Source organism: Myripristis murdjan, chromosome 7, assembly GCF_902150065.1.
Source record: "Myripristis murdjan chromosome 7, fMyrMur1.1, whole genome shotgun sequence".
NCBI classification, from domain to species: Eukaryota; Metazoa; Chordata; class Actinopteri; order Holocentriformes; family Holocentridae; genus Myripristis; species Myripristis murdjan.
This window is the reverse complement of record NC_043986.1, coordinates 6,423,665-6,446,774: the sequence shown is the minus strand read 5'-3', so window position 1 is coordinate 6,446,774 and position 23,110 is coordinate 6,423,665. Positions and strand designations below refer to the sequence as shown.

The window sequence follows — 23,110 nt, the reverse complement described above, 5'->3', positions numbered from 1 at the left end:
CTGCTTTTCGCATTTAAATTTTTGACCATTTGAGCTCCACAAAACAAAACCCATCCAGCGAGACCGGAAACCTCGCCAAATCACACAGAAACTATCAGTACCCATAGGAGCCGAACCCTTGGATGCACAGAGTTGGAAATGGCGTCCAGCATCTTCTCTCAGTCTGGGTAATTTGAAGAAAGAGTTGGAAAATTCCTTTAAAAACCCAACACAGACAGAGGAAGGCAGAGGGAAACAGAAGGCAGGAGCGCCCAGGGGGAGAGAAAAAAATGGCTTAAAGAGAGGGAAAAATAGGACAAAAAAAAAACAACAAGAGAAAAAATGACAGAACGAGAGAAAGGACAAAGATGAAAAACGCTGAGAGCTTTAAAAAAAAGAAAAAGAGGTCAGAGAACAGAAGAAAAGACAGAATGAGAGGAAGAAGAGAGATTAAAAACAGCATGTAAACCAGCAGAGAGAGAGAGAGAGAGAGAGAGAGAGAGAGAGGAGGAGGAGGAGGATGAGCCTCCTGCCAGCAGGGCTGTTTGTCTGCGTCCATCCATCAGCGCTAATGGAGCAGAGCGGCACAGCGGCTTTCACTGCTCTGACTTATGGAAGTGTGCAGACATGCTAGGAAAATGGCTCTATTGCATTCATGTTTATACCAAACTGAAAGTCTGTTTGCTGTTGTGTGTGTGTGTGTGTGTGTGTGTGCTTAAGATCCACATAATCCATCTTCTGCTGCAGGACTTTTACTGTTTATTTCGTGTTTCTTTCCACTCTGTGGCCACTGCACTGAAAGAAATAATGGCCTTCTGAACTGATTTTGGATGTTTGGCCTGTTTTCTACACTTCACCCACATTTTACACACCGACAAACCATTCAGCAAATCCTGCGAGGGAAACTAAAGATTTCACAGCATATAATCAAAATGTGAGTTTGAGCTGATGGAAAACTGGAGTGAAGAAAGTGTGAAGGCTCTGAAAGTTCATGTTCATATCGTAGTGGAATGAATGGAAACCAGCGGCTGGAGGAAAGGGAGGAGGAGTGATGTGGCAGCTCTGAAACCCCATACTGCTCACTTTGGGAGGAGATCGGCAGGAAAATAACAATAAATATGCACTTGCGTCACTCATTCTCATTTTCCAGCGTTCAATTCTTATTTTTCTTCAAGCCAGGTAAACAACAAGCAAACAAACAAAAAAAAATCTGCCAGTGAGATGAAATAATCCCACGTGTTTCCACTGCAGATTCACTTGTTCCAGGATTTTTTCTTTTCTGGGGACCTGAAGTTAAAATGTGTTGAAACAAGACAGAAAAAGGCAGATCAGCTTCTAGGATCAAGACGCCTGATGCACGGAAATTCTGGAAACAAGTTGATTAGCGTCGGAAACACCAAAGTACTTTTTTTTTCAGTCAGTCAGTCCAACCGAACTTTGCGGAAAATTTCATACAGGCTATCTACCTATCTATAGATATAGATACAGATATAGACATATATGATTCCAACAGGGTTTTTTTCTTTTGTAGAATATGCAAATTGTTTCACGTGGAAAAAACGAAACCAAACAAAACACTCGGACCGTGTCTCTTCTCCCATTGGACAGGCCACCATCGGCGTCATGGTTTGTGGTTTGGTTTGATGATGTGGTGCGATTGCATGACGCCGTCTCACAGTATCAGAGTTTCACTTCGGGCCAATCACCACAGAGATCAGCTGTCCGTCCAGCGAGGGAGGATTTCCTTTGTTCCATCACCACCAGTCATATCCTGCTGCATGAAAAAATGACTTTGCAAGCGGTTGAACCATGTTAAAGACAATAAAAAAAAAAAAAAAACCTTTACCAGTGGAATAACCTGCAATAAGGGAAAAAATATAAGTCTCCACAGTGTGAATGTGCAAAGGTTTATTTTTAAACTGATGCAATATGACCAGAGGAGAGCAATATAAACCGGCCACACATATCTCTGCTGAAGATTCTGCAACACCCAGCATGCAATGTGCACCTCCTTCAGTTGTGATTCATTTAGTTCAGAAACACACACAGGCAGCAGGGCACTAATGGTCACCATTGTGTGGTGGATTTCCACTGATCTCTATTCATGTGAGCAGTGTTTTTAATGTCATGAAAATCAGAAATCACACAGCTGAAGACAACATTTATTAAAAGTTGGGCTGTGTGAAATGATTTAGCATTTCATTTGAAGTCCTGAGGTGGCACAGTATTCGGTGTTGTCACCGAACACACCCAGCAAGGTCCTGGGTTTGACTCCCAGCTGGCCAGCCAGGGGCTTTTTTGCATCTTCTCCTCATGTCTGCGTTGGTTTCCTCCTGCAGTCCAAGTCTCCCAACCTGAACGACCGCCTACATTGTTTTTTCCAACCCTCTAATAAAACCCACAGGAGCATCTTTGATACGACCCAACGGACTATTTCCTTAGCGTTTGCCAAGAAATGCTCGTGTTAGCAACTAAAAATACTTGGTTAAGCTGAGGAAAAGGATTGTCATCATGGATCATGGTTAAGGTTAGGAAACGTTAGTAAACATTAGTATTCCTTTCATTTTAATATTTTTTCTTTGCAGCTTGTTGCTCATGAAAACTGCGGTCCAGTCTCTGATTCGGGGCCAGACTCCATCTACCAGACGCTCAATCCAGACACCATGGACCGTTAAATGTACTCTATTCTACCGGCAGTAGAGGAGAGTACCTAGAGCGGCAGTTTGCACACGTGCTGCTGCTCACATTGGCTGCTCAAACAGGAGACAACAGAGTCCTCATGGAAATTGAATCATGTCAACTGGACTTAGTTTTAAGTCTTCTAGACATATAACTAAGTCAAATATGAAGTTTGAATGAATTTCCATGAGATGAGGTCAAAAATGAGAGAACAGAGATCACTTGAGTGCACATGTATAATATGCTGTATAGGTTTCTCTGTAGAATGAATATGTAGTCAGTTTTCTGTGTTTCCTGCCTCTGTGCTGTGAACATTTTAAACACCAATTCTAATTTTTTCACTGTATTGTGAACTACTTGCACTTTGAGCTACACCTCCTATATGGAAGGCCCTATAAACAAAATATCATTATTATTATTATTATTATTATTATTATTATTATTATTATTAGTTGTTGTAGTAGTATTTAAACAAATTAAATAACACTTTTGCATTAAAGTTAATTTACATTTTTTGTCCTGGAACAGTGGAGCCAGGTGTGCAGGCCTGACAGCTGTGGTCAACAGTGCCACCTGCTGGTGCAAAGCTGCTTTCACATGTTTCCAAAGTGTAAGCAGACATAAAGTGACGCGATACAAACACACACACACACACGAGACAACATCCATCACTGTCCCTCAGCCTTGCTTAAAGCACAAACTGTCTGGTCACATTTAAAATGCCTTTAATTTAACTTGAAACCTTTTCCACATCAGAAAAATCTGAGAGAGAGTGAGAGAGAGAGAGAGAGAGAGAGAGAGAGAGAGAGAGAGAGAGAGAGAGAGAGAGAGAGAGTGGGTGGAAAAAGTAACATCAGCATCATTTGGGGAAGTGACTGTTGGTTCTTGGTTTATTAGTAAAGCAGAAAGTGACTGAGAGATGAGACGCATCAGGAGGCTCCACAGACCAACATGAAGCTCCATCACGCTGCCTTGTGTTGCGTTCTCCTCGGTGAGTTTGTCTACATGTTGCAGTTTGCAGTTTATTGAAATCCAAGGGCTATACCCAATGCTTTAACTACTTTGAGCATTTTGCCATATTGGAAATATAAAGAAAAAATAAAGTTTTGGGAATGTTTTTTAAAATGGTCTTTGGTGCCCTTTAAATGGACATGTGTTACACTTCAAAATTAAACCCAGGAGTAATGCTCTGCTTTTTCAGATTTAACTGTATTTTGACTGAACAAAATGCAATAGCAATCCTGTTCATTTATTCATTAATTCACTTATTCATTTAACGCCATGAGAAGTTACTGTCCAGGCGCACATGTGTATGAAAGATGCTGCTAGATAGACCAACATGTTTTCATTCCCAGGTCGTCCAATACCGTCACTTTGTCATGACTCTTCTCCGACTCACACCGACGCCAAAGACATACTCAGGTGTCAGTGTTAGATGCATCAGACTTTCTCGTTTTTATCAAATGCCACTGCTGCAGGTGTGGTTATGTTAGGCGATGTTAAATTTTTTGAAGATTATAAATAGCATGTTATAATTCCTCATGGTCCAACACAGCTAAAACAAATGTGTGTAAAATGTTGATATTTCTTTTATTTTTTATTTTTTATTTTTTTGGACACAGCTAAAACAGCCTGAGGTCTAGTAGACTCCAGAAAAACAACGATATGTACAAAATGTGTCCAGGCCATTGAAAGCATATCTTAATGTTCATTTTATGTTTCCCCATTAAATTAGCAAATGCCATTAAATATGAAGCCAAAAAGACAATGTTAATCATGTATTTTGAGACATTAAACACTGAAAGGGGTCGAAGATAACAGCAGGTAAGAGAAAGGTCTGGTTTAGGAAACAAAATGGAAACCGGACTTGGTCTCGTCACACATGAAAGGTCCCACTGGAAACAGGAATTGGAAAAGTTAGTTTTACGTCACCGTCATCTTTAGCATCGATATCAGACAGTGATAAGAAAGTGTCAGAATTTGATTACGGCAACCCTGACAGCACAGTGCACTGCAGCTGAAAAAAACACATGCAAACAGACACAACTCAAGAAAAAAAAAACAAAAAACAAACAAACATCTTTATCAGTGTGACATCACACATACAGCAGAACACAAGTGATGAACACATGTGGTGACAGCGACTCCCAAAATTAGTTTCTAGACCCGGGAAATGCATTTTCCAGTAACTGTGTTTTAACCCAGTGGATCAGTATTACGTTCAGACAACACTAAGCCCACATAATGAACGTTTTACATTCTACAGTATTATATTATGGTCATGGAGACGCTTATCAAGCACCTGCACAGTGACATTATGCATCTCCCTTTCTGTACTGAAGGCTAATCATCATAGACTGCAGTCTCATATAGGACGCACTGATCATAAATATTGATTGCTCATCTTTTCAACAGCAATGTGTGATGCCATCAACACTGATATCATGTTTGGAGAATCCCTTGTCCTTAAGAGAACTGAAGGAGGACATATCACGGTTGGATGTGCCTTTTCTTGGACTAAAGACAAGAAGAAATATTTCTGTAAGGGAACATGCAGAGGAGGAGACATTCTCATAGAAACGACACAGGACAGACATCAGAACGGCAGATACATCATTGAAGATACAAAGATTGGAGTTTTCTATGTGACCATCACACAACTGACCAAGTCTGACGCAGGAACGTACCACTGTGGTGTGGACAGACCAATCAAAGCCACATACGGGGAAATAAAGATAGACGTTCAGGATGGTGAGTTTCTACTGAGGAGGAAGTTGTTAAAATGTGGTCGCATGTGTTTTTGTGGCCATAAGAAAAAACTTCACATCTTCACATCAAGTATTTGCATTTGCATGGATGAAGGCCTATTGATTTTTGATTCAACATAATTGATTAGGATTGCGAGTGAAATGCCATCAGTAGGAAAAGTATGAAGTCATGGCTTGTGATTATAAGTATACACATTACAAATGAGATTTTTTTTTTTAAACTTGTTTTAGGCTAATTAAAAAGGTTTTCACACTGAATGACACTTAATGACTTGTTAAAATGAAGATTTTTTCACTTCACTGAATTAATGACAAACTGTATTGTTTAGCTGCTGCTTAACTATGTTCCTTGATGGGATATGGGACTGTTTTTATCATTACCATGACGTTGCTGACTGTGATGATGATGGTGATTGATCACAAATAATTTATTGAATATTTATTTGTAGTGGTGAAATGTAACTGTCATTATCTGTATAGGATGCCAACAGGAGCATCTCATCTGATGATTTGTCTGCATCAGAATTACATTTCATTGTTTTCACTGTTTCTGTTGTTCACAGCACCAAGCCAGAGTGTCCCACCTGATACAACGGCAACAACACCAACAGCAGCAACAACAACAACAACAGCAGCAGCAACAACAACAGCAGCAGCAACAACACCAACAGTAGCAACAACATCAACAACAAAAAAAGCAACAATAACAACAACAAGAGCAGCTACATCATCATCATCATCATCATCATCATCATCATCATCATCATCATCATCATCATCATCATCAACAACAACAACAAAAACTGGTACAGCTGCCTCCATGAGACATGATTTTTTTTTTCTCATAAATTTAAATAGATACAACAGTCATCCACAAGTTGGGATGTTCTTTAATACATCTTCTGTTGCTTGCCTGAACACATCATCAGTGATGTAACCTGGGGTCACTGGGTGTTTTGGGTCTTTCAACATCAGACACCTTCTCCCAGGCGACCCCACCATGGCTGATGAGACGTGTAATTGTGTAAAATAGCTATACAACAAGCCAGCTAATACAGTAAAATAAAACTCCATGTTGCAAGCAGGTACAACATTTTTATATACTTGTACTAAGTTTTAACTACTATTGGATAATATACTTAAAGTATATCAAGTATGTTATACTTGGATTATACTTAAACTTTGTCTGTGTACTCGTCAGTATAAACTAAGTATACTTTTGTTAAGTATATTCCTGATAGTACATTCAAAGTAATCTGAAAAGTATACTTACCGAAGTATTAGTTCACAGAAAGTATAGTTCATAGTTCATAAAAAGTATACTTATAAGTATACTTGAGTATACTACTTTTTGGTAAGGGATACCTCTCCACTCAGCTATTTGGTTCAAATTAGACTGTGCCAAGTCAGTGGCCTAGTAGTAGAGGGTCCGCCCTGAGACTGGGAGGGCGGGGGTTCAATCCCCGGCCGGGTCAACAAATTCAAGTATGGTTGTAGTATGCATCAAGTATAAGTAAAGTATATTTCAAGTACATTGAAGGTAAAAGAGTAGTGCACTTTTAAGTTTATAAAAGTGCAAAGTAAGTAAAGCAATAGTGTACTTGAAGTACACTAGTACACTGAGTATACGAATCGTTTACTTTAACTAAAGAATAGTACAACTCAAGTACAGGAAATAGTATAATTTAAGTATACTTATATATAAGTAAAGTAACCTTGAAGTTTACCCGAGTATACTCAAAAATGGGCCAAATCAGGGTACTTTTAGTATAAGTATACTTTGTAAGTATACTAACTAGTACATATGTAAGTACACTACTAGTACATAAATACAAGTATACTTAGTAAGGAAAGTATACTTGATAAAGTATACTCAAACTCCACTTAAGTATACTTGGAAAGGTAAACTAGAAGTTTACTTCTTTTTGGTAAGGGTTATGATGATGTTCTTGCTACTCTCTGAGACCAGAAGGATATCTGGCTTCTTGGTGGTGTTGACAATGTGCTGTGGGAATTTCAGCTGGTTCCCAAAGTCCAATGATAATTGCCACTCTTGGGCCATTGCCAGGATCCCTGCTGCCACCTTCTTGTATCCTGCCCTTGGTTGCTCTCCTGCCTTTACAAAAGCTGCTGATTCATTTGCTGATGGCTTCTGCAATTGGTTTCAGTACCTGATTATGGCACCAGATGTAATGGCCCTGACGGATCCCTGAATGTGTTCGGGGGCCCCGGCACGCTGGTTCAGCTTATTTGACAATCATGCTCATTGCAAGGGCGAACAAGGGTACAGAGATGGTGCAGCCTGTGATTATCCCAACCTCCAGCTTGTGCCACTCTGATGTTTCAGCCCCTGCTGAGACTCTCATCCTGAACTGGTTGTAGTAATCCAGGATTAGATCTGTAGCATGGTTTGGCACGTAATGTTTTGTCATGGTGGGCTGGACCAGCTTGTGGGGAATGGAGCCATATGCATTGGCTAGATCTAACCACAATACTGTGAGGTCCCCTTTGTTCTTGTGGGCTTCTCTGATGAGCTGGGTTGCCACTCCAATATGTTCTAGGCACCCTGACACTCCAGAGATCCCTCCCTTTTGCACCAACGTATCTATAAAGTTGTTGCTGGAGAAGAAGTCAGACAGCCACCTTGCAAGTAAGCTGAAGAAGATCTTGCCTTCAATAGTCTTCTTTAAGTATCCAGACCACTTCAGCAAATTTCTATTGCTGCGCCACCTTCCCTCTCCTTCAAATGACTCACAGGATCTTCCAGAGTCACTTGAGTAGCAATGGACAGCACTTGTAGACCTTATATGGGACCCTGCAATCTCCTGGATTTCCTTCAGAAGTGGTTCCCTGATGTCAAAGTCCTTGGTGGGAGGTGGATGATCTACAAGGATGTCACAATGGCCCAGCTCGATCTGCCTGTTGGGGTCACTATAAATGTCCTGCATGTGCAGATCTAATTCCTCCTTTGAGCAGGCCAAGTTGCAATCTCGCTTCTGTCCCAGCAACCATTTGGTGAAGCCAAAGGGATCGGCTAAGAACGAAACACACGTCCTGGTTCTCTACTTTCTGCGCCTTCGGTGCCATTCTGCTTTACGCAGAGTCGTCAGCCTCTTCCTTAGGATAGCCCGCAGCTCTGCCAAAGGGGGGCACTGCTCCTCACTGGCATCCTTGTGCTGCTTCTTGAGGGATCTCAGCTCCTGTTGGATCTTGTGGATCTTTACTGCCCTCTGGTTCATGATGTGCGAGGGGGGGTCTTCTCCTCTGTGCCAAACCTCTCCTGGGCGAAACTGATGATTGTCATCATTGCCTGCAGCCTTTGATCCACTAACCACTAAAACTGTAATTCTAGTCGGTATAATTAGAACAGCAACACAAAAATGACCAATGATTTGTAAAAAAAAAAAAAAAAAAATTCCAACCAATTGTGCTTATTCAGAGAATAAGCACAAAACAGCACCCTGGTGACCATCAGCTCTGAGCTGAAAGTGAAGTCATTCATTATTTTCTCTTGTTCTTCTCCATGGTTGGTAAGGAGGCACTGTTTTTCTAATTGCAAAAAGACAAATCCATTGTTCTTTATAAAAAAAGTATATGGATCTAATACATACATTTTGTTGACTGAGGACTTAGTCTGTTGCTGAAAGTGTCGTGCTGATACTTATCACAAGTCATGTGACCCTCCCTTACTACATATTTTAAGCCTTGAGATCTTGAAAGCAACGTCACAGAGACAATGGTAAAGACGACTGGAATAGTTTCATATTCAGTTAACTTGTTGCATATGTGTCATGTTGTTTTTAAGTTTATCTTTGGGAGAGCCTGTGTGCCCAAAAACGACTTAAACAAGTCGCAATGTGGAACATGTTGACTTGAAGGCTTGAAATCTGGTCGGTGTGAGAAAAACTTACTAACTGTCCCAAACTGTGAATGCAAACTGAGCCTGAGGAGCTGATCTGAATTTTCATCTCTGATCTTGGATACTGATGTCAGTGTTTCCTGTAAAGCCTTATCATTTTGCCCTTCATACAGAGCCACTTTTAGACCAAACTTTTCTGTTTTACTTTTATAGAAACCAACATTTAGAGGCTTTCCCCCAGTGACCACATACCATACACTGCAGCCAAAGACAGGATCCTATGTAAAATCTACTTTTACACCTTTTCTCCATGTTTATTTGATGACACTAATTTATTTGACGTGAATGTTCAATAAGAGAATTTTGCTTTATGATATGCCCTACATTGTTTTGACCATCACCACTGCTCTTTCTTTCTTTTCCTGTTGCTTTCCTCCTCTCTCAGCTTACTCAGTTATCCCTCCACTTATGCCTGTGTTTGTGTTTGCCATTGTGCTGACGGCTGTTGGTACGGTGATCCTTGGCAAAAGGAAGAAGACGAGGGACCGTAATGGTGAGTTATCTCCTGTCCTTGTCAGTGTCAGTCCACCTTCAATTCAACACTTCAGACAGACACAAACACACTCCTACAGAAACATGTGTTGTTCTATCTGTTCCACAGGTTCAAACACCAGGGGGAACTCTCACACCAGAGACCATGAGGTGACTCTGTATATTTGCAGACTCTCATCTTTGCTTCTCAAGATATTTATGAAGTACAGATACAAGACGTCGGAGTGTTTCCATGTCGTCGGCTGTATTTCTGGTGTTCCTTTAGTCTTTGTCTTCTTGTTAAACTTCATATTTTTTCTTTGCAGTTGGTTGCTTATGAGAACTGTGGTCCAGTCTCCAATTCAGAGCCAGACTCCACCTACCAGACGCTCAATCCAGACACCATGGACCGGGAAATGTACTCTACTCTACCGGCAGAGGAGAGTATGTAGAGCGGCAGTTTGCACACGTGCTGCTGCTCACATTGGCTGGTCAAAAATGAGAGAACAGAGATCTCTTGACTGCACAGGTATAATATGCTGTATAAGTTTCTCTGTAGAATGAATATAAAGTCAGTTTTTTTGTGTTTCCTGTCTCTGTGCTGTGAACATTTTAAACACCAATTGAAAAATTATTCATTCAACTTTGCTTTTAACTGTCATGCCTCCTTTCTTTTATTCTGATCTTTTACAAATTTTATTGTCATTATGTCCTCCTTTGTTTTGCATTTGTATGCCTCCCTTTGTTCCTACAAATTATAGTGTTTTTGTATCTTAATTGGATTCATCTCCATCTTTTATAAATCTAGTCGAAATTTGGTTTTTGCTGCGCCTGCTGTTTTTCAGTTGGTTGCGTGGTTTTATCACATAGTATTTGCACTTGCTTTTAATTGCCTGTTTTTTCTCTTGTTTTTCTCTGTAGAAAGAATATGTAGTATGATTTTTTTTGTGTTCCTTGCCTCTGTGCTATTTAAGCAAATGAAATAAATTACACTTTGGCAATCGAGCGGTCCCCCATTCTTTCAGGTTTGATTTACATTCTTTGTCCTGGAACAGTGGAGCCAGGTGTGCAGGCCTGACAAATCCAGCTGTGGTCAACAGTGCCACCTGCTGGTGCACAGCTGCTTTCACATGTTGTAAGTCACATACAGTTACTGTGTGACACACACACACACACACACACACACACACACACACACACACACACACACACACACATCTACCAGATGCTTAATCCAGTCACCATGGACTGGGAGACGTACTCTACTCTCAGGCAGAAAGCAGCAGTGGGAAATACTCGTGTTTGTTGAAACAACTTTTTTTTTTTATTATTATTTGTTTTTTGATATAATGCTAAACTTGGAGATGGGCATGGCACTGACAGAAATGTTAGACACCGTTAAACAGAATTTCTAGGTTACCTTCTGTCCTTAATTGATGTACTGATATGGTAAGGAATCATTCAGAAGTGTTGACCAGTGGGAGATCAGATTTATTTGTTGTTGTTTTTTTTTCACTTGAGTTATTGGATTGATTTGTTTTTCTTTCTTTTTGTTTTTACACCTCCTGGTACATCATGAGAGCAGTAGCAACAACTGCACAGTCATCCTCACCTCAGTAACCCACTGTGGCTTGTTATGCAATCTGTTCATCTTCATCATCTGTGCGTTTCTCCTCCGTTGCACTGCACACCACCACAGACTACAGATTCAATGCTTTGCTGATGATACCCTGCTTTACGTCTCCACCAAGACCAGAGCTCCCGCCTTGCCTACTCACAAAAACTGCCTGACTGAAACAAAAACCTTGGTGCACAGCAGCTTCTTCAAGGGCAGCCTCAATAAATCAAAAATGATCTGAACAGACTCAGACCTGCCCTGAATGAGCTGCACCATGCTCTGCTGACTGTTTACTTTGACCGTCAAACTGCAGCCCATTGTCTGTAGATGTGAGAGTGTATCAGACTTTAATCTGAAAAAAATCTTTTCAATGTTTTCCAGTGTACGGTGGGCAACTGGGCATGAGACAAATCTACAGCATTTCTGTCTGTGAGGATGAGGCCCCCAGCTCTGCTGCAGCAACACTTCCTAATTCAGGCTAAAAAGATCTATTTTTACATTAAAGAGTTCAACTGATCTTTCTAATGGTTCATGAACTGCAATTTGAAATGTGTGTGAAATAAATTTGGAGTAAAGATGTTTGTGTCTTGCTATACTGTATATTCAGATGACCAACTGTGTGGGTGTGTGGGTGGGTGTGTGTGTGTGTGTGTGTGAGAGAGAGAGAGAGAGAGAGAGAGAGGTGGGCCAAGAAAAAGTTACATCAGCATCATTTGGGGAAGTGACTGTTGGTTCCTGGTTCATTAGTAAAGCAGAAAGTGACTGAGAGACGAGACGCATCAGGAGGCTCCACAGACCAAGATGAAGCTCCATCACGCTGCCTTGTGTTGCGTTCTCCTTGGTGAGTTTGTCTACATGTTGCAGTTTGCAGTTTATTGTAATCCAAGGGCTACACCCGGTTTGTAAAGTTTTAACTACTTTAGGGTATTTTGACCATATTGGAAATATATATATATATATATATATATATATATATATATATATATATATATAAAAGTTTGGGGGATGGTTTAAAATGGTCTTTGGTGCCATTTAAATGGACATGTGTTACACTTAAAAAGCAAACCCAGGAGTAATGCTCTGCTTTTTCAGATTTAACCATATTTTAATTGAACAAAATGCAATAGCAATCCTGTTCATTTATTCATTTAACACCATGACAAGTTACTGTCCAGGCCCACGTTTTGTGAAAGACGCTGCTAGATTGATCAACACGTTTACATTCCCAGGTCGTCCAATACTGAGACGCATTGGGCTTTCTCGCTTTTATCAAACGCCACTTTTGCAGGCGTGGTTATGTTAGGTGATGTTAAAAAAGACAATGTTAATCATGTATTTGGAGACATTAAACATTGAAAGGGGTCAAAGATAACAGCAGATAAGAGAAAGATCTGGTTTAGGAAACAAAATGGACTTGTCACACATGAAAGGTCTCACTGGAAACAGGAATCGAACTCAGTTCTATGTCACCGACCCCTCGTGTCTCATGCAGACACTACAGGGTGCCTTTGGCTGTTAATGAGAGCCTTTAGCATCAGTAGCAGACAGTGAGAAGAGAGTGTCAGAGGGTCAGTATTTGATTACGGCGAACCTGACAGCACAGCGTACCACATCTGAAGAAAACACATGCAAATAGACAAACAACAAGAAAATAAAAATAAAAAAAACCCATTTTCATCAGTGTGACAGCACATGCACAGTGGAACAACAGTGTAAGTGTTTCCAGAGGAGACTTAAAAGTGATGAGCATGTGTGGTGACTCTAAGCAGTGACTCCCAAAATTAGTCTCTAGACCCTGGAAATGCAATTTTCTAGTAACTTGTTTATGTTTTGTTTTGTTTTTTAATCCAGTTGATCAGTATTACATTCACACAACATAAGCCCACATAATGAATGTTTTACATTATACATTATTACATGATGGTCATGGAGACTTTCATCAAGCACCTGCACAGTGACATTATGCATCTCCCTTTCTGTACTGAAGGCTAATCATCACAGACTGCAGTCTCATATAGGACGTACTGATCATAAATATTGATTGCTTATCTTTTCAACAAATCAGTGCAGGCACCGTCTTGTAACTCACACTGATGAAGGCCGGATGGCCAAAAGCGCTCTGTTGTGCAAATGCTTGAAAAGCCTAAATAAAAGATTTTAACTAGCTGACGGACAGACCTGTGTGCAATCCACAACTTCTTTCTTTCTGTCATCATTTTGATAGCAATGTGTGATGTCAGCAACACTGATGTCATCTTTGGAGGCCCCCCTGTCAGTATGGGAACTGAAGGAGAAGATGTCACGGTTGGATGCTTCTATAATTTGGCTAAAGACAAGGAGAAATACTTCTGTAAGGAAACATGCACAGGAGAAGACATTCTCATAGAAACGTCACAGGACAGATATCAGAACGGCAGATACAGCATGACACATGCAGAAACTGGAGTTTTCTCTTTGACCATCACACAGCTGACCAAGTCTGACTCAGGAACGTACTACTGTGGTGAGGGCAGTGCTGTTAAAGATGTATGCAGCAAGTTCCAGATAGAAGTTCAGGATGGTGAGTTTCTACTGAAAAATGATCTTGTTAAATGAAGTTGTTAAAATGCAGCTGCATGTGTTTTTGTGGCCATAAGAAAAACTTCACATCTGAGCTTTGTTCTGTGTTCTGAAGGCTGCTCTCCTTTCAAATAACTTAACTATTGATTTTTGACTCAATGTGATTGCGAGTGAAATGCCATCAATGTTACGTATATATTTTCTACATAAGGTGAATAAGTCATGGCTTGTGATTATACCTATACACATTACAAGTGGGATTATCTTTTATTACTTGTTTTAGGCTAATTAAAAAGGTTTTAACACTGAATGACACTTAATGACTTGTTAAAATGAGGATATTTTCACTTCATTGAAGTAATGACAAACTGTATTGTTTAGCTGCTGCTTAACTATGTTCCTTGACGGGACATGGAACTGATTTTATCATTACCATGAAGCTGATGACTGTGATGATGATGGTGATTGATAATTTACTAAATATTAATTTGTAGTGTTTTTTTTTTTTGTTTGTTGGTTTGTTTGTTTGTTTAAGTGAAATATAACTGTCATTGTCTGTGTAGGATGTCAACAGGAGCATCTCATTTTACTTGTGATGATTTGTCTGCATCAGAATTATGTTTCATTTTTTTCACTGTTTCTGTTGTTCACAGCACCAACCCAGAGTGTCCCAACTGATACAACAACAACAATAGCAGCAGCAGCAACAACAGCAACAATAACTGGTACAGCTGCCTCAATGAGACATGATTTTCTTCTCGTGAATTTACTTCTTTATTCTTAAAAATAGACTTGAGTTTATTTTTTCTCAGAATATTTCATCCCCTCCCCAGCTCCTTATTGATTTTTTCTCCCTACAGTGGTCCTAATAGGCCGTCGTACAACAGCCCACAAATAAATAAACAAATAAACAAATAGATACAACAGTCATCCATAAGTTGGGATGTTAATACACTACAACTGTAATCCTAGTCATTATAATTAGACCAGAACACGCTGAATCCAAGTTGACTTGAAGGCTTGAAATCTGGTCGGCGTGAGAAAAACTTACCAACTGTCCCAAACTGTGAAGGCAAACAGAGCCTGAGGAGCTGATCTGAACTTTCATCTCTGATCTGGGATACTGATCTGTGACCTCAACACGTCAATGTTTCCTGTAAAGCCTTATCATTTCCCCTTCATACAGAGCCACTTTCAGACCAAACTCTTCTGTTTTACTTTTATAGAAACCTACATTTAGAGACTTTACCCCAGTGACCATATACCATACACTGTAGCCTAACAATGCACCCTAAGTAAAATCTATTTTTATACCTTCTCTCCACCTTTATTTGATTTGACTAAATTATTTGACGTGAATGTGCAATAGGAGAATTTTGCTTTATGATATGCCTTACATCGTTTTGACCATCACCCCTACTCTTTCTTTCTTTCCCTATTGCTCCTCCTCCATTTCTCTCCCTCTCTCCTTTCTCAGTTTGTCCACCTTTCCCTCAGCTTTTGCGTGTGTGTGTGACTGTGCTTGTGCTTGTGCTGTCGGCTGTTGCTACGGTGCTCCTTTACAAATGGAAGAAGATGAGTGGACGTAACTGTGAGTTATCTTCCGTCCTTGTCAGTGTCAGTCCACCTTCAGTTCAACACTTCAGACAGACACAAACACACTCCTACAGAAACATGTGTTGTGCTATCTGTTCCACAGGTTCAAACACCAGGGGGAACTCTCACACCAGAGACCACGAGGTGACTCTTTGTATATTTGCAGACTCTCATCTTTGCTTCTCATCATTGTCACAAGATATTTATGAAGAACAGATACAACACGCATGTTGTTCCATGTTATCGGCTGTATTTCTGGTGTTCCTTCAGTCTTTGTCTTCTTGCTAAACGTCATATTTTTTCTTTGCAGCTTGTTGCTCATGAAAACTGCGGTCCAGTCTCTGATTCGGGGCCAGACTCCATCTACCAGACGCTCAATCCAGACACCATGGACCGTTAAATGTACTCTATTCTACCAGCAGTAGAGGAGAGTACCTAGAGCGGCAGTTTGCACACGAATGAGAATATGCACAGAGGGAAAAAAGATCACTTGAGTTTAAGTTTCTCTGTAGAATGAATATGTAGTCAGTTTTTTTGTTTCCTGCCTCTGAGCTGTGAACATTTTAAACACCAATTGAAAAATTATTCATTCAACTTTGCTTCTACAGTAACTGTCATGTCTCCTTTTTTATTCTTTTTCTGTTCTTTTACATATTTTATTGTTATTATGTCCTCCTTTGTTTTCCATTATTATGTCTGACTTTGTTTCCACACATGTTACTGTTTTTGCATATTAATTTGATTCATCTAAGAATATGAAGAGTATGTAGAATATGTAGTATGCAGTTTTTTGTGTTCCTTGCCTCTGCTATTTAAACAAATTAAATATATTACACTTTGGCAATCAAGTGGTCCCCCATTCTTTCAGGTTTGATTGACATTCTTTGTCCTGGAACAGTAGAGCCAGGTGTGCAGGCATGACAAATTCAGCTGTGGTCAACAGTGCCACCTGCTGGTGCACAGCTGCTTTCACATGTTTTCAATGTGTAAGCAGACATAAAGTTACTGTGTGACACACACACACACACACACACACACACACACACACACACACACACACTCCTACCAGATGCTTAATCCAGTCACCATGGATTGAGAAGCGTACTCTACTCTCAGACAGAAAGCAGCAGTGGGAAATACTCGTGTTTGTTGAAGCAACTTTTTTTTTTTTTTTTTTTAATTGTTTTTTGATAAAATGCTAAACTTGGAAATGGGCATGGCACTGACAGAAATGTTAGTCACAGTTAAACAGAATTTCAAGGTTATCGTCCTTCCTTCATTGATGTACTAATATGGGAAGGGATCATTCAGAAATGTTAACCAATGGGAGATCAGATTGTTTATCAGATCAGATTTATTAGTTTATTGTTGTTTTTTTCACTTGATTATTGGATTGATTTTTTTTCTTTATTTTCGTTTTTTACACCTCCTGGTCCATCATGAGAGCAGCAACAACAACTGCACAGTCATCCTCACCTCAGTAAACCAATGTGGCTAGTTATTCAATGCATTCATCTGTACGTTTCTTCTCCGTTGCACTGCACACCGCCACAGACTACAGATTCAATGCTTTGCTGATGATACCCTGCTTTACGTCTCCACCAAAACCCGGAGCTCCCGCCTTGCCTACTCACAAAAACTGCCTGACTGAAACAAAAACCTTGGTGCACAGCAGCTTCTTCAAGGGCAGCCTCAATAAATCAAAAATGATCTGAACAGACTCAGACCTGCCCTGAATGAGCTGCACCATGCTCTGCTGACTGTTTACTTTGACCGTCAAACTGCAGCCCATTGTCTGTAGATGTGAGAGCGTATCAGACTTTAATCTTTTAAAAAAATCTTTTCAATGTTTTCCAGTGTACGGTGGGCAACTGGGCATGAGACAAATCTACAGCATTTCTGTCTGTGAGGATGAGGCCCCCAGCTCTGCTGCAGCAACACTTCCTAATTCAGGCTAAAAAGATCTATTTTTACATTAAAGAGTTCAACTGATCTTTCTAATGGTTCATGAACTGCAATTTGAAATGTGTGTGAAATAAATTTGGAGTAAAGATGTTTGTGTCTTGCTATACTGTATATTCAGATGACCAACTGTGTGGGTGTGTGGGTGTGGGTGTGTGTGTGTGTGTGTGTGTGTGTGAGAGAGAGAGAGAGAGAGAGAGAGGTGGGCCAAGAAAAAGTTACATCAGCATCATTTGGGGAAGTGACTGTTGGTTCCTGGTTCATTAGTAAAGCAGAAAGTGACTGAGAGACGAGACGCATCAGGAGGCTCCACAGACCAAGATGAAGCTCCATCACGCTGCCTTGTGTTGCGTTCTCCTTGGTGAGTTTGTCTACATGTTGCAGTTTGCAGTTTATTGTAATCCAAGGGCTACACCCGGTTTGTAAAGTTTTAACTACTTTAGGGTATTTTGACCATATTGGAAATATATATATATATATATATATATATATATATATAAAAGTTTGGGGGATGGTTTAAAATGGTCTTTGGTGCCATTTAAATGGACATGTGTTACACTTAAAAAGCAAACCCAGGAGTAATGCTCTGCTTTTTCAGATTTAACCATATTTTAATTGAACAAAATGCAATAGCAATCCTGTTCATTTATTCATTTAACACCATGACAAGTTACTGTCCAGGCCCACGTTTTGTGAAAGACGCTACTAGATATAAATATACTGCTAGATAGACCAACACATTTTCATTCCCAGGTCGTCCAATACCGAGATGCATCATGCTTTCTTGCTTTTGTCAAACGCCACTTTTGCAGGCGTGGTTATGTTAGGTGATGTTAAAAAAGACAATGTTAATCATGTATTTAGAGACATTAAACATTGAAAGGGGTCAAAAATAACAGCAGATAAGAGAAAGATCTGGTTTAGGAAACAAAATGGACTTGTCACACATGAAAGGTCTCACTGGAAACAGGAATCGAACTCAGTTCTTTGTCACCAACCCCTCGTGTCTCATGCAGACACTACAGGGTGCCTTTGGCTGTTAATGAGAGCCTTTAGCATCAGTAGCAGACAGTGAGAAGAGAGTGTCAGAGGGTCAGTATTTGATTACGGCGAACCTGACAACACAGCGCACCACATCTGAAGAAAACACATGCAAATAGACAAACAACAAGAAAATAAAAAAAAAAAACATTTTCATCAGTGTGACAGCACATGCACAGTGGAACAAAAGTGTAAGTGTTTCCAGAGGAGACATAAAAGTGATGAGCATGTGTGGTGACTCTAAGCAGTGACTCCCACAATTAGTCTCTAGACCCTGGAAATGCAATTTTCTAGTAACTTGTTTATGTTTTGTTTTGTTTTTTAATCCAGTTGATCAGTATTACATTCACACAACATAAGCCCACATAATGAATGTTTTACATTATACATTATTACATGATGGTCATAGATACTTTCATCAAGCACCTGCACAGTGACATTATGCATCTCCCTTTCTGTACTGAAGGCTAATTATCACAGACTGCAGTCTCATATAGGATGTACTGATCATAAATATTGATTGCTTATCTTTTCAACAAATCAGTGCAGGCACCGTCTTGTAACTCACACTGATGAAGGCCGGATGGCCAAAAGCGCTCTGTTGTGCAAATGCTTGAAAAGCCTAAATAAAAGATTTTAACTAGCTGACGGACAGACCTGTGTGCAATCCACAACTTCTTTCTTTCTGTCATCATTTTGATAGCAATGTGTGATGTCACCAACACTGATGTCATCTATGGAGGCCCCCCTGTCAGTATGGGAACTGAAGGAGAAGATGTCACGGTTGGATGCTTCTATAATTTGGCTAAAGACAAGGAGAAATACTTCTGTAAGGGAACATGCACAGGAGAAGACATTCTCATAGAAACGTCACAGGACAGATATCAGAACGGCAGATACAGCATGACACATGCAGAAACTGGAGTTTTCTCTTTGACCATCACACAGCTGACCAAGTCTGACTCAGGAACGTACTACTGTGGTGAGGGCAGAGCTGTTAAAGATGTATGCAGCAAGTTCCAGATAGAAGTTCAGGATGGTGAGTTTCTACTGAAAAATGATCTTGTTAAATGAAGTTGTTAAAATGCAGCTGCATGTGTTTTTGTGGCCATAAGAAAAACTTCACATCTGAGCTTTGTTCTGTGTTCTGAAGGCTGCTCTCCTTTCAAATAACTTAACTATTGATTTTTGACTCAATGTGATTGCGAGTGAAATGCCATCAATGTTACGTATATATTTTCTACATAAGGTGAATAAGTCATGGCTTGTGATTATACCTATACACATTACAAGTGGGATTATCTTTTATTACTTGTTTTAGGCTAATTAAAAAGGTTTTAACACTGAATGACACTTAATGACTTGTTAAAATGAGGATATTTTCACTTCATTGAAGTAATGACAAACTGTATTGTTTAGCTGCTGCTTAACTATGGTCCTTGACGGGACATGGAACTGATTTTATCATTACCATGAAGCTGATGACTGTGATGATGATGGTGATTGATAATTTACTAAATATTAATTTGTAGTGTTTTTTTGTTTTGTTTGTTGGTTTGTTTGTTTGTTTAAGTGAATATATAACTGTCATTGTCTGTGTAGGATGTCAACAGGAGCATCTCATTTTACTTGTGATTATTTGTCTGCATCAGAATTATGTTTCATTTTTTCACTGTTTCTGTTGTTCACAGCACCAACCCAGAGTGTCCCAACTGATACAACAACAACAATAGCAGCAGCAACAGCAGCAGCAACAACAACAGTAGTAGCAACAGCAGCAACAACAACAACAGTAGTAGCAACAGCAGCAACAGCAGCAACAAAAAAAGCAACAACAACAAGAAAAACAGCTACAACATCTCTGTTGTTTACAGCACCAACCCAGAGTGTCCCACCTGATTCAACAACAGCAACAACAACAGTAACTGGTATAGCTGCCTCAATGAGACATGATTTTTTTTTTTTCTCGTAAATGTATGTCTTTAATCTTGAAAATAGACTTGAGGGTTTTTTTTTTTTTTTCAGAATATTTCATCCCCAGCTCCATATTGGTTTTTTCTCCCTACAGTGGTCCTTATATGCCGTCGTACAACAGCCCACAAATAAATAAATAAACAAATAGATACAACAATCATCCACAAATTGGGATGTTTATACACTACAACTGTAATCCTAGTCAGTATAATTAGAACAGCAACACACTGAATCCACATTGACTTGAAGGCTTGAAATCTGGTCGGCGTGAGAAAAACTTACCAACTGTCCCAAACTGTGAAGGCAAACAGAGCCTGAGGAGCTGATCTGAACTTTCAGCTCTGATCTGGGATACTGATCTCTGACCTCAACATGTCAGTGTTTCCTGTAAAGCCTTATCATTTCCCCTTCATACAGAGCCACTTTCAGACCAAACTTTTCTGTTTTACTTTTATAGAAACCTACATTTAGAGGCTTTCCCCCAGTGACCACATATCATACACTGTAGCCTAAGACAGGATCCCAAGTAAAATCTACTTTCATACCTTCTCTCCATCTTTATTTGATTAGACTAAATTATTTGACGTTAATGTGCAATAGGAGAATTTTGCTTGGTGATATTCCCTACATCTTTTTGAGCATCACCCCTACTCTTTCTTTCTTTCTTTCTTTCTTTCTTTCTTTCTTTCTTTCTTTCCCTGTTGCTCTTCCTCTATTTCTCTCCCTCTCTCCTCTCTCAGGTTACCTAGGTATCCCTCCGCTTTTGCGTGTGTCTGTGACTGTGTTTGTGCTTGTGCTGACGGCTGTTGCTACGGTGATCCTTTACAAATGGAAGAAGATGAGTGGACGTAACTGTGAGTTATCTTCCGTCCTTGTCAGTGTCAGTCCACCTTCAGTTCAACACTTCAGACAGACACAAACACTCTCCTACAGAAACATGTGTTGTGCTATCTGTTCCACAGGTTCAAACACCAGGGGGAACTCTCACACCAGAGACCACGAGGTGACTCTTTGTATATTTGCAGACTCTCATCTTTGGATCTCATCATTGTCACAAGATATTTATGAAGGACAGATACAACACACAGGAGTGTTTCCATGTTATCGGCTGTATTTCTGGTGGTCCTTCAGTCTTTGCCTGCTTGCTAAACTTCATATTTTTTCTTTGCAGCTTGTTGGTTATGAGAACTGTGGTCCAGGCTCCAGATTTGAGCCAGACTCCATCTACCAGACGCTCAATCCAGACACCATGGACGAGGAAACGTATTCTACTCTACTCTACCGGCAGTAGAGGAGAGGACGTAGAGCGGCAGTTTGCACACGTGCTGCTGCTCACATTGGCTGGTCAAACAGGAGACAACAGAGTCCTCATGGAAATTGAATCAGGTCAACTGGACTTAGTTTTATGTCTCCTAGACATATAACTAAGTCAAATATGAAGTTTGAATGGATTTCCATGAGATGCCGGTGACCTGAAGGAATGAGAATATGCACAGAGAGAAAAAAGATCACTTGAGTTTAAGTTTCTCTGTAGAATGAATATGTAGTCAGTTTTTTTGTGTTTCCTGCCTCTGAGCTGTGAACATTTTAAACACCAATTGAAAAATTATTCATTCAACTTTGCTTTTACAGTAACTGTCATGTCTCCTTTGTTTTATTCTTTTATGTTCTTTTACATATTTTATTGTATTATGTCCTCCTTTGTTTTGCATTCTTATATCTGATTTTGTTTCTAAATATTTTACTGTTTTTGTATCTTAATTTGATTCATCTCCATCTTTTATAAATCTAGTTGACATTTAATTTTTGCTACATCTGCTGTTTGTTTTTCAGTTGGTTGCGTGGTTTTATCACACAGTATTTGCACTTGTTTTTAATTGCCTGTTTTATTCTCTTGTTTTTCTCTGTGGAAAGAATATGTAGTATGCAGTTTTTTTGTGTTCCTCGCCTCTGTGCGATTTAAGCAAATTAAATATATTACACTTTGGCAATCAAGTGGTCCCCCATTCTTTCAGGTTTGATTTACATTCTTTGTCCTGGAACAGTGGAGCCAGGTGTGCAGGCATGACAAATCCAGCTGTGGTCAACAGTGCCACCTGCTGGTGCACAGCTGCTTTCACTTCACTAACTAGGACCACGCCATTGTGTAAAGTTTAAATAGTTTATTTGATCAACAAGAATATTCAGGAAGAGATAAGATGAGGGTCGTTGACGATGGATGTTAGTGTCGGGGGGAGTGATGGAATCTTGATGAGGGTGGATGGCGTGTGCGGAGAGAAGAAGAAGTCGAGGCTGGAGCGTCTGGGAACCCGGGGGAGGAGACTCAGGGTGGGGGCACGTCTCGATGAGCAGTTTTTTCTGCTTCATCATCCCCCGATGGTTCCTATGATGAGGGAGAGAGTAGAATTACTGAGGGTTTGGAGGGGGGGGGGGGTTTGAGAGAACTGAGTCAAACGGGAGAGGTGGAGGTTAGGCGTGCTTATATGTGCGTGCAGGTATGTGGCTGGGAGTGGCACAGGTGATTTGGGTTAACAAGGCACGGGT

At 40.0% G+C, this 23,110-nt stretch overlaps 1 pseudogene; it reads right to left on the bottom strand.

Moving 5' to 3' along the window:
* Positions 1–7,561: 7,561 nt before the first annotated feature.
* On the bottom strand, positions 7,562–8,733 carry LOC115362393 (uncharacterized; annotated as a pseudogene).
* Positions 8,734–23,110: the final 14,377 nt, after the last annotated feature.